This window comes from Typopeltis vanoorti, chromosome 7, assembly GCF_054136105.1.
Source record: "Typopeltis vanoorti isolate ZY-2024b chromosome 7, IOZ_Tvanoo_1.0, whole genome shotgun sequence".
Classification (NCBI taxonomy): Eukaryota; Metazoa; Arthropoda; class Arachnida; order Uropygi; family Thelyphonidae; genus Typopeltis; species Typopeltis vanoorti.
In genome coordinates, this window is record NC_143555.1 from 93,595,427 (window position 1) to 93,607,245 (window position 11,819).

At 32.9% G+C, this 11,819-nt stretch overlaps 1 pseudogene; it reads right to left on the reverse strand.

The window, feature by feature from the left end:
* Nucleotides 1-4,566: 4,566 nt before the first annotated feature.
* On the reverse strand, nt 4,567-4,696 carry LOC150104870 (U4 spliceosomal RNA; annotated as a pseudogene).
* Between the last annotated feature and the right edge of the window lie 7,123 nt (nt 4,697-11,819).

Sequence of the window (11,819 nt, forward strand, 5' to 3'; positions counted from 1 at the left end):
GCACAAACGACCTATTTTAAACCAAAACCCCAATGACTAATCCTCAGGCCCACTCAGGGCGAGCTACAGGTTCATAAATCTTTTCCCCCCTCACAGTTTTCCACATCATATAGCGGGGAATATGGAAAGCATCTGCTTCACCCTTTTGGCCAGTAATGTTGAAAGTTGTTGAAAGTAGAGAAGCCATACAAGAAATGAGACTGTAGTATTCATCTGTTGATGACGTCACCCAATTAGACAAGCTAAGGATTATGCGCTTTTAGTAAATGTAGTGTTGTCCTTCCAAGTCGACATTTATGTGTCGTCTATACGTGTAATTGCTGTTATTATAAAGGAACTTGGTTATGTTAATCTTTGTAGTTATTAGTTATCATTCTATCGTCATTCTATACTTTGGATTCAATGGCTATAGTGTTCTATTTTTCATAGACATAAAAAAAGCATTCAAAAGAATAAATTAGACACATAAAGCTTTATGAAACCAAGAAAAAAAAAAGCTACGACAAACATGCCAGAAATGGAATTGTTTGATCAGAAAATATAGCTGATGGAACTTTTGCATGGGACGCCTTTGTAAGTTCGATGTTGATCTCCCGTTACCACACTTAATAGACCAGAACTTTCATAGTTTAACTCACTTTGGTATGCGTTCTTGATTGTCTAGCACCTTGACATCGAAAGTAGTGATGCCCTTTAATTGGTTAGCGTGGTTCGAATCCCGTCAGGAATAATAGGAACATAACTTTGCAAGTAGAATTTCTACAATTCATTAAATTGTAGAAATTCAACTGAGTGGAAGTTCAAGAGTTATTCCAATTCTAATGGATAACTCATCATTGCATAAAGCGAACATTTACAAAGAAGTGAGTCTTATCAGTGGCATCGATATTAATGGTAAAATTAATTAGGAATCATATCCTGATTCCTAATTCCTAATGAAATTTTTGATAGAATCACTTGTAGAGAAGGGCGTTTTACAATAAAGTATATCACGAGGGAAAATAGACCAGCTTAATGGCTATGGCTAAATGCATTTGACTTTCAGCTAGTGTTATTACCAAATCTTCTCAACCAAATAATCTTCACCACACATGAGCCTACAGACGGAAATTTACCAAATGGGTATGGATGGTGCCACCTACTAAGAGATGAATAAGAAATTAATTTACTGATAAACAACAGGGATTTGGTTTTAGTATCCTTGTTGTTTAATATATTCGTAAATGATCTTAGTCCAAATATTAAGTGTAAAGTTCTTCTACTTAGTTAATTTCTATTTAGATAATCTATTGATCCCTCTGCCCAGCTTCGTAAAGCTGGGAAGAGTGATCAATTGTTTGGATGACCTAAGTCCTTTATAGCAGGGCTTCCCAAACTTTTATGGGTCGAGACCCACTTTCGAAAACGATAATTTTTCGCAACTCACTCGCTTGTAATACATATTTTAAAAGGAAGAGTGGTTTGAATAAAAAATATGGCTTTATTACTTAAATTGAGGGGATATTAAATCCTACATTGTTTCAAAACCGAATAAGAAACTCAAAGATCGGAATCAAAGAGTTTCATGCCGAATATAGTAAACTATAAAAGTATCGACGACTACTAGCGTAAGCTAAAGCACGTAGTACGAACTAGGGCAACTCGTAGCAAAGGTGGGGAAATATCCCCTTAATTAGGGTTAATATTTCATTGGGGTTAATATCCCCTTAATTTAAATAATGTTTACATCGCCGAAATGAAGCCTATTGGCTCTTTATTTTAAATAAATCGCTTTATTACTTTTAAAATGTTATTCCTTAATTCCTTAAAAGGACTGGTAAGATCGGCGAAGCAAAAATGCTTTTCATATTCCCCGTTATCTGTAGAGAACAATGTAAGGGCAGGGTGTTATTGAGCTATATATATAAAAAGCTCTGATCATGGAAGGAAGGTAACAGCAATAGCCGAGCCTCAGTTAGAACTTCATTGGCTACAGCATTGCCATCCGCAATCTTAAAATTTTGTTCCTTATAGTCCTTATAAGGATTTAAAAGGGAGAAGCAAGAATGCTTTTCATCTACCCCGTTATCTGTAGAGGACAGTGTAGGGATAATATGTTATTGAGCTATTAAAGCTCTGATCATGGCAGGAGGGTAGCAGCAATAGCCGAGTCTCAGTTAGAACTTCATTGGATAGAGCATTGCCATCCATTACCTTCCCAGGATACCCATTTTAGTCGCCTCGTACGACATGCATAAGCTACACTGGGGCTATTCTTATCCCGGCCACCACACGGAGTTCCCATGTATTGGCCGGGATAATTTTGTTGAATACATTTAATTAATACATACATTTATTAATCAGACATAACGAGGTGTATGTGAAGAATGGGCTTCTTTTCTAACATTTCTGATGGCATCTTTGACGTCCACAGTGATATATACATTAAATTGATCTCCCAGTTAAAATATTAAAATATTTAAATAATAAATAAAATAATATTAAAATATATATTTAAATATATATTTATTTTAATTGAAGTTTATTTTGAAATTTGTTTTTAATTCCTAAACTCTCCTAATGAACATGTAAACTACTCGCCTATTTTAATATTTAACGTGACCCGCCTAAAATCAGCTTGCGACTCACTGGTAGGTCGCGATCCCACACTTTGGGAATATCTACCTTATAGGATGATCTTAAAAGATTGGGAAAATGAACAGAGAAGTGGGTTTTAAATTTTAACGAGAATAAATGCGAATGTATATCCGATTCATTAAGAAGATAACATTACGTAGATATAAAGTGATTGGACAGGCTTTAGAAAAAAAAAATTAATGACTTTTGGTTAATAGGCAATTGAAAGTCTGCGGCCATGTTGATAAGATAAGAAATAAAACTAATCAGATTGAGGAATTAATTAAAATAATCTTCACTTGTTGGAGGAATAAAGTTAAGATAACCAGGCCAGGAGTGGATTGTAATTCCTAACTTGACTCCCTAAGCTTTTCATTGATGTCAAGAAAATCATGTTATTCAGAAAGGATTGACTACGTGTTGAATAGTTGTAATCTAATGAATTTATTTAACAGAAGACGTAAAGCAGATTTAATTTAAATTTATAACTTACTTCACGAAATATAGTAGGAGGTTTGATGCGCTTGGATAAACGAAACTTTCATAAAAGACATAATAAAGAAGATAGCGAAGAAGCCAGTTAGATCTAATGTACGAAGGTCATTTTTTTACTATTAAGGGAATGTGGAATGGACTTAAGCAACGGGTTGTATGAGCGGTGAAGTAAGAACCTAACATTCGGGAAGATTGTTACTGGAAGATCATTAATTAAAATGTATATAAGGATGAGGTAATTTGGCAATGTTACGCGTGTTGGTATATGGGCATGTTATGTATTCGTGTAAAAAATATATGAAAAAAAAATGTAAAAAATACGATGAATTACTCTAAATATGAGTAATCTATTGAGTTGGTGGACTTATGTCACCTGGTGGAAAGTTGATAGTAATAAGAAAAAATGTTACATTATATTTTTAATAAAATGAAATTACAAATTATTGTTTTTTTTTTATTTATTTTTATGTGAGTCCATCCACAGAAGAGTGTAAACCTATAGTACAGTAATATCGTAAGAAGCTACGAATCTTTTTCCATTTTTTTATTTTTACATAGTTCAAATATTCTACTCCGGTGATTAAACATGGAATATTTTCCACTTCAAACCTTTAGATGGGAGATGAATTTTATCGCCCGATCTAAGACAATAAAATTCATCTCCTATCTAAAGACAATCACAATCATTCATGCTCAAAGCTGTTTCGAAACCAGCGGCCGGTTAGTTGAAGGTCAACAGGCAGAAAAATTTACAAGTATTACAGATATATAATATAACACTACTTTCATCACAAATATTGTTTATCGATGCAAAAAAATAGTATGCTACCTGCAAACAATTGCAGATATTTATTTCCGCGATAAATAAAAAATATAAATTAGATAAATTAGAATGCTACTATTTTCGTATATTATTAAACCATTCTTACAATTGCCATATGTTAAGGTAAAGCCGTCTCTAAAAATTCGGACAATCGTGGGCGAAAAACCCTCCATGTCAGCGTTGGCTCCACTCAGTGATGGCCTTAACACCCACCACCACCACCAAGCAAAACCGCTCATATTCCGAAGAAAAGCATTCACCGCCAACGCCTCTCACCGGTGAACACTTTCCCCGGAGACTCAAATTACTCCCTTAAGGCAAAAACCTTAAGAGAGAGAACTCAAAATTTAGCGATTTATTGCTTCCTTAAGGTAGAAACCTTAAGAGAGCCTTATTTAAAGGTAAAGGCGTCTCAAACAATTCGGACGATCACTAGGCCACTCAATCGTGGGCGAAGGCCCATCCATCTCAGCGGTGGCTCCACTCAGTGATGGCCTTCCACCTACCACCACCACCACCGCCGAGCAGAACCGCTCATATTCCGAAGAAAAGCATTCACCGACAAAGCCCCTCAGCGGGCCGTGCTGGAGAACACTTTCCCCGGAGACTCAAATTGCTCCTTTAAGGCAAAAACCTTAAGAGAGCGTACTCATATTATATTATATTATATTAGCAATATTATATTATATTATTAGCAATATTAGCAATAGCAGAGCCTTAGTTAGAACTTCATTGGCTACGGCATTGCCATAACGTTAAGAGAGCGAACTCAAAATTTATTTAGCGATATTTAGCGATTTACATTACAAACACTAGACAAGCAAATTGTAGAACGATTTTCAGAAAATCTTTGTATATTCGAAAAATATGTTTATCTTTTAATATAATTTTAATTTTTATATAAAATCTTTAACGAATCGAAATATACTGGAACCAGAGTTCATGAAATTCAAATTGAAATAATTAAAAAATTAGCATTATAATAACTAACTCGGTCATCGAAACCAATCTTTTCCTATTTTAGTGTTCAAGGATATAGAAAACCATTATTTTAAAATCTTATTATTAATACGAGCTGATGATTAGCTAAATTTTAAAAAAATAATAATATTCATACGCTAACCCATAAAAGTAAAGAATAGAAAAGATCTGCACTGAATTTCTCGCACTTCAGAAAGTTTAAGAAACTCGATATACAAGAGAAAAAAAAAAAAAAAAAAAAAAAAAAAAAAAAAAAAGAGCCTGCAACTCATATCCCTAAAACCTGATAGCATTAGATTTATTCAGAAGAGTGTGAATTCTATGGTCGATTTCTTGATGGTTTTATTATTATTATTATTATTCCTGTACTACGAATCATCTCCATCAACGCCATCTATCGTCCACCTCCACCACAACTAGTATTTTTTTTTCTGTAAATTGCGTGTGTTCTGAAGGGCCGATTTGTCCGTATGCGGGATGAAAAACCCGAGTTTCCTGGCGAAAAAAACCTTAACCGCCGTATGAGATCGGCTAACTCACCTTCGATTGAAATCGTCCAGATAAAGAATCCTCCCGTCGCGACGAGAATCGAACTTAAGCCTATTCCAATCGAAGTGCGCAATGTACCGTCGTTTTTCCAATTGCGCTACGGAGGCGCTTTAACTCAAGAAATCGAAATGGAATACAAACCCAGGTCTTTCAAAGAGCCTCTTCGAAACTAGATGAACTACGGAGGATCAAATAATGATAATAATTGTATTGAAATATTCACATATTTATATATTAAAATATGAAAATGGCAACTTATGAATATTAATATATAGAGCATCATGTTTTATTGCAATCATATCCTAAGCACATATACCCGTTTTCATAAGTTCTCTATTAAATTTCAAACTTGTAAAGGATAAAAATTATTTGACTATAAAATATAGATAAATCTATAATATATTATATAATACAAATTAATTTTATCCAAATCAAAGTACTTAGACTATGTATTTTTATCATTTATCTTCCACTGTTTTTTGGTGGAATTATATTTTATATATATGCTGCGTATATCGTGTGATTTCTTGAACGAAAGGATTTCGAAAGAACCACCATACCCTTGGAGGGTAATGGATGGCAATGCTGTAGCCAATGAAGTTCTAACTGAGGCTCGGCTATTGCTGTTACCCTCCTGCCATGATCAGAGCTTTAATAGCTCATAACACCATATCCATACACTGTCCTCTACAAATAACGGGGAAGATGAAAAGCATTCTTGCTTCGCCCCTTGAAGCCAGTCCTTATAAGGACTAATTTCTTGAACTACTCTTGTTATTAGTAGTAGTAATAGTATATATATAGTAGTAATAGCGTATATATATATATATATATATATATATATATATATATATTCTAAAACATTTGATAGCAGTTAAATGTACTATAAATTTATAGTACATTTAACTGCTATCAAATGTTTTAGAATGTTTTCTTCATGTTTGTGAAGAAATCGGAACATGAAAACCTTCTTTTATAATTTAAAAGAATAAATTAAAGTAACATAATTTGCAAGGCCATCTGTTATAGAATTTCCTTGAGTTCAATAAGATTTCCATTTCAGCGCATAAAAGATTATATAAAAAGTATTGCTTGATATTAGCCAAATTGGTGCGATATTCATTTGCAAATACGAAGTAGCAAAAGAATAAATAGATCCTATCAAAATACTCTTTACAGGAAAGTAAATTTGGACTAAATTCAGTTGAGAACGTTTAATTTTCTTTTTCTGTCCGAAGAATAAAATAAACACTTTAATAGAAAGTCATCATTCTGTAGCTTTCAAAACAAATAAATATAGATGTTTAATATTTGACAAACAAGCCATTAAAAATAAAAAAATATAATAAATTAAACAGCTGATTAAAACGCCTATGCTGTATCTTAAAGGGCAAAAATGCTAAGATATTTTCGTCCAAATATGCATTCAATTTCAATGAAAGGAAACAGCAGCAAGAAACGTTTGGTCTTCGCATACTTTTTCTTTTTTATTGTTATTTCAGTTACTTTTTATATTAAGCTTAATAAGCAAATAACTTCAAAGGGTGTTTAACCATTAAAATGAATACACCATGATTATATGGGAAAAAAATTAAATTCTGAAAGTAAGTTTAATTTTATTGCATAAATATTAAAAATGTAATTAGAAATTTCTAAAAGATGTTATATTTTCGCTTGATAATAATATTAAAAATAATATTTATATAGACCTCTTGTGGCGCCATCTACCATTCAATGGCTGCACTTTATAATCGAAATCAAAATTTTAATTTAAAAAATAACAGAAATGATTATATAAATATCAGAAGATGTATTAAAAATGTTTCGAGAAATAATGTTTTTTTTAATATTCAAAAGTACTTCATCTAATGAATTACATGTTTCAAATATATTCTTCATTATGGAAATCTGACAGCTCCAGTGCGCATTTCTAATAATGCCTTAACATAACAATCAGTCGTGAATGGAGACTCTTCAAGTCACAACTCGAGGACACTCAACTTGAAATATGACGGGATGAACTCGCCATGAAACTTGACAAAGAATAATCACATATACACTCCACATGATGCTTAGCACAATAAACAAATATGGTTAAGGCTAAAACTTGACATAAAGTGAGGTCATTGTACTGTAAACGCTTCCCATAACTATAAACGTTCTAAAGAATTAAGACACAAATATTGAACTTGAAGTTACCTAGAACAAAGTAGAAAATCAAATAATGAAAGGCAACTTCTGCCATCTACCGGCCAAAAGATGAAGTGTACAATTAAATTCATATATAGACTTATTGCTTTGCATATACCATTTTCCATGCTATAAATAACTCTAAAAAAAATTCTTTACATGTAAAAAACGAGTTCAAAGACCTTACTACGTTCGCATTCATATGTATACCTTTAACTAGAAGAGTGATTCAAATTATCTGTTTGACACTTGAGACGGAACGTATAGGAGGAGCGGCAAAAAGAAGAGAAACGAGGCATTGATAAATGAAAGCTATTAACTCCCTCTTCACTGTAGTAATCAGAGCTGCTCTCGTGTTTGTTAACAGTAATTGTCTGCTTATCTCGAACGGCAGACAAAACATTTGATATCTACATACCTAAAACACTTTGACATAAGTGTTTACCGAAACTTATTTCTTACTGTCATAATTTAGACTCCCCATGTGTTTCTCTTGCTAAGTTATTTCGCATAGTGGCATCTTTGCATAATACTTTTTTTATATACGATAAAGCTTCTTAGTATTTTGTATCCTTTTAATTTTGCTAGTGATCAATTACAGTCACCCTTAATAAATAAATAAAAAATAAGATTTTATTGTCTAATTAAATGTTGCTTTCGTACTACATGCCAGCATAGTTAATACTATAAGATGGAGTGATCGTCGAAAGAAAAAAGGTTGTGTACTTAACGCCATGATCAACTAAATCTCGGCGGTCAACATGTAAGTTTTGCCAAAATAAAAGGAGAAATCAAAAAGAAAAGAAAAAAAAGCTAACACGTTCTAACTGAGTTGTCATTTCGATAGATGTCAAGAGTTATTTAAATAAAATAAATAGAAATTTAAATATAATTTATATATAATCAATTGTACAATATAATTTGAAGGTTAAATATTTAAAATAATTTTAATATTTTTATTTTTATAAAAATTAATTATGATAAGGTGTACACACTTATTTATTTATTGTATATATAAATTTGATATAAATTAGAATTATTTAAAACTGACGGTTGGGTTAATAACTTTGGAGGGTAATTTCTATCTGAGGCTCGGCTATTTATTATATATATATTTATATTTATATATATATATATTTATATATTTCATGATCAGAGATTTAATATATATTTATATTTATATATATATATATTTATATATTTCATGATCAGAGATTTAATAGCCCTATAACACCTTATCCATACACTGTCCTTTACAGATAGCAGGGAAGATGAAAAGCATTCTTGCTTCGCCCCTTTAAGCCAGTCCTTATAAGAAACTGATGGTCAGAGTCCTTTTTAGGACTTCCAGGGTAACGAATCGCAATGCTGCAGCCAATGAAGTTTTAGCTGAGGCTCGGCCTTTGCCGTTACCCAGCCATGACTAGAGCTGTTAGCTCAATAACACCCCATGCACACAGATTTTCTTCATTCAGATGCCAGGTTACGTTGGACTATTAAACACCTCACCAGCAATTATGGATTAAATACGCATCCTCATACGCTTCGTATCCATCACATCATATACATATCATATATTTCAATGTAATATCAATGGTATTACAATTTTAATATGCACTTCGCTTCCATTATATAATATCAATGGTATTCATCAATACCATTCTACAATATTAATATTAATATGCACTTCGCATCCATGATAACCTTGACGTCTTGGCCGGTAGCGTTCCACCATGTAGCAGCAGCAGAAATGAAGGAGGAGAAAAAGAAACTTGTTTTATGAGTATGGAGTTGGACTGTCAAGGAATGTTGGGTGCACGTGTTTCAATGGATTTGTATAGAAAGAGGCAATTATTGAGGATAGCTCTGATGAACAATGAAAAAAAAAAAGTCTAGAAAAATGCAGATACTAAACGTTGATTAGTCTGATTGCTCTCTTCTGAACGGTGTCGAGTATTTTTACGGAGCCTTGGGGGGGCACCGCCCCAGACGTGTAAGTAGTACTCGATGGATGGGCGGTTTGTGATTTGTACAGGATTAACAGATGTTCGAAGGTAAATTTTACAGTTAATGTTACAGTTTAGTTTGAAAAATTTATTGGAAAATACAGTAAAATCCAAGTTTGAACTTACAGTAAGAAGATCGTAACACATTACAAGATTTTTCGTCACATTTAACACGGCTTAATTTCTTGTGTATGACTCTACAAGAAATTATATCAACTTTGTGCAATACTCAATAGAGGAATGTATAATAATATCTTACGTATTAGAGATAAGATTAATTTTCATAAATTGTAAAAATCACATGCATTATTGGTTACACTTGATCTAAACAGCTTGACAAATCCGTCATCAATTAGCTGATATTTTCAAACATGATGTGTGCATTATTTTAGTAAAAGATGTAATAAGCACGTGATTGAATTATATACAACAGTATAAATGACTCCAGAGAGGAAACAAAATTGCAAAAGGATCAAACATATTAACTAAAGAGATTTTCATAAGAAATGATGAATCATTGAATGGTTGGAAATCAGTTTGCGAAACTAACGATGTGCAAAGTGATCATGATAAAGTAGTAATAAAAAGTAATAAAATTAATCCACTTTTATAATATGTATGACAGTAGATATGAACACCGCTATCAAGAACAGATAACAAAATCAACAAGGTAAACAGTAAACATTGCATAATGAGTACTTTTTTATGTGCTTTGCACTCACGAAATGGTTGTTGTAAACCTATAGTACTTTCATATCATAGGTGATCTAAGATTTTTAAATTAATTCTAAATATTTTATATAATAATTTGATACTAATATAACAATTTTATAAATTATATATATAAATAAATAAATATAAATCAGCTAACGCCTTTTATTCCCTTATAGGGAGTAGGCGAGGCCTTTATACCCTATCTAGCTTTTGGAGACTGAGTGGGCAGTTTCCGGGAGCAAAAACCCGCTTGCCCATGTCAAAGATCGATTAACTAGGGGACCGGTCGAAGAAAGGCTTAGAAAAAGTTCCTCTAGTCGGCGACTAGACTTGAACTTAAGTCAAACTTCGAGCGACCAAGCGCAGAGGACGCAAGCCCCACTGAGCTGCACAGGCTTTTTTAAATTTTATATATATATATATATAATGTAGAACATTAATATATATATATATATATACATATTACGAAGTGGATTATGTCATTAGAATTATTATTATTATTATATATAGCCGATTATGTCAAAAAGTCTTACAAGTTTCTTCACGTCCCACATGGGATTCAGAAAGATGGAGGGAAGTGGAGTAGAACTGAGAAACAATGTAAAGCCATGTCTGATGACGATCAGACATGGCTTTACATGAGACCAGCCGTTCATAATAATGCCCTGAAGTGTCTTGAAAAAAGTTCTAGTTCGGTCTCTAGATGTAGTTTCCGGATTATCTATCATTAGACCATCCACACTACTATAGAATTTACGACCTTTCGTGATATTTTTAAAAAATATTTTTATGCAATCATATCTTTCTTAATTCCGAAAGAGAGCAAAGAAATATCGTGTGTGTGTGGGGGGGGGGGGGGGAGAGGCGTTCCCTCAGGCGGTTTGTCTGTTTCGGCGATTTACAAAGAAAACCAGCCACCTCCATACGAGACCGGTTAGCTTACTTTTGTTTGAAAAGTCCTTAATGGTTTTCGATTTCTAGACTGGATTTGAATCTTTTTTTTCTTTTCTTTTTTTTTTTAACCAGAGGACATCTTCAATACCAACTGAGCTACGAAGTCTTCTTTCAGGGGAAGGTAAAAACCTTTTGCCTCCGTTATTAGAAGCTGGCTTGCTCATCTTCCGTCGAAAAGATGTTATAAAGAGTCTTCGCTTCCTAGAAGAGAGGTTTTTTTGGATTACATGATTAAGAAAGGAAGAGTTTAATTACTATGACAAAAATCTCAATAGGAACAGAGTGTGTACATATATTTTAAAAAAAAATTCTTTGTCTTCAGTTCTCAACCTGTTCGCTTGTTTAGCGCGATAGACAGAAATCTAACCTTGACTAAAACGATCCAGGTCAGCATGGTGAAGTCATAGAAGTTCATCGTTGCCTTTGAACAGAATGAAAATACTGGAGCTATTCAAATGAAAAACATAACCGAATGTATGCTGTGACAGGTA